Source organism: Melampsora larici-populina (genome assembly GCF_000204055.1).
Source record: "Melampsora larici-populina 98AG31 unplaced genomic scaffold MELLAscaffold_7, whole genome shotgun sequence".
Taxonomy (NCBI): Eukaryota; Fungi; Basidiomycota; class Pucciniomycetes; order Pucciniales; family Melampsoraceae; genus Melampsora; species Melampsora laricis-populina.
The window spans coordinates 510,585-512,437 of NW_006768771.1; positions in this window are offsets into that span (position 1 = coordinate 510,585).

The following is a 1,853-nucleotide window of genomic DNA, read 5'->3' on the forward strand; positions in this document are numbered from 1 at the left end:
ATTCAATCAATTTTTCATTTCAAATTCAACTCATCCACTCACATCATCAACTTTTTTTGTTGAACACCAACCAACTTAATAATTCAACCATCATCAAATGGAGGATCTTACCCATACCAATGTTTTAACCCAAATTGGTGAGGATATTATTCCTGGTGACCGCCCACCTACTCCATCCACGATGGATATGGACACCGACTCCGAAGACCAAGATTTGGATGACTCCAATACCCAAATCAAACCAGATGCAGCCAAAGTATTGTCCGCACCCTCGCATCAGGCCTTTCCACAAGCTCCTACGGTTCCTGGACCTCTCTCTCAGTTACAATCATCTGGATTGTCCAAAGCGGAATTGCGGCGTGTGACCAAGGCTGAGTTCGAGCGGAATTGCTCCCATCCGGTTCCTGTGCTCCGTCAGCTGCAGACTGGCCCTGACATCCCGGATGATGCAATCAAACACATGGAGGCTGCTGCTGCGATATGTGAGGCCAGAGTTATCAGTATGTCTTTTGAAGATCACAATTTATCAACTCTGATTTCCTTAGCTAACATTTATACATCATTCTTAGATCTGCGTAAAGGCATTCATCCACCACCAAGCGACAAGGTGATTGTCATTGACTTAACACAAGATGATACGCCTGATCCTACTGTCATTCGACGATCAGACCGTCAGACTAGTGGTGTCAAGAACTATGCTGGCTCCCAAGTCCCCACCAAAAAAAGACCACATCTTGCACTTGATCCGGTCCGAGATGATGGTGAAGAAGAAAACCCCGAGGAGGAAGAAGATGACTTGGACCAACCAAATGATAGAGACAACTTGGACTCTACGATTCTTCAGCATGAACAACAAAACAAGCCAGTCCCTGATGAACATCCCGTAGAAACTCAGACTCAAAAAACTCCTCTACGTAATGAAGCTGGAAGTTCTTCTAATGAACAACCAAGTCAGCCAGTTCCTGAGAAAAATCCGGTTCAAACTCAGAATCAAGAATCTCCACGGGAATCTCCTCCACGAAATGAACTTGGACCTTCTTCGAATGAACAATCAAGTCAGCCAGCTCCTGAGAAAAATTCGGTTCAAACTGAGACTGAAAAATCAACTTCAACGGAATCTCCTTCACGTACTCAAGTTGGAACTTCTTCAGGTCCAACTCATTCCAACTCTTGTTCGCCCGAAACTATTGAACCAGTCACACATCGGATTGATCCTATCACGAATACCACCTCCAACTCGACCATTGATCCAAACATCACTGTCCAAACGGTTTCAACTGGAGCTAGCTCTTCTACCCAGGCAGCAAGTAGCTTGGGACCGGCCTCTACCAATACCAATGCAGCACTTGAGAACTCTGCACCAACCAAAGAATCTGCCGAATTACCTTCAACAGGACAGATTACAAACCCGGTGGACAAATGTCTTACATCTTCGAGCAATGACATCCAATTGCCTGAGGACGACCTGAACCAATTGGACTTAAATGCTATGGACATTGATCTGCCCACTGACAAACCGATGATTGAGCCTGATACACACATGATCACCGATCCGGAAGACACTCCTAGAGTCACGCCTCGCTCCCTCTTCAACATCGACGAAGAGGTCTTTATGGAAGCTTTCAAGATGTTTCCCATCCGAATCTCACGTGCAAAATATGCAGAGGGACGCGACCTGGTTTTAAATTTGTTAATGTTGAGATCCAAACATATTCCACTCCTTGTCAACCCAAGATATGGACTTCCAAAGGGTGTTACCTTTTCAGACTCTGAGATGATGTCTCCGGGGGAATGGATTCAAAACCTGACACAACAAGGTGAGTACTTGGAATGGTATATGGTACATTTGACTG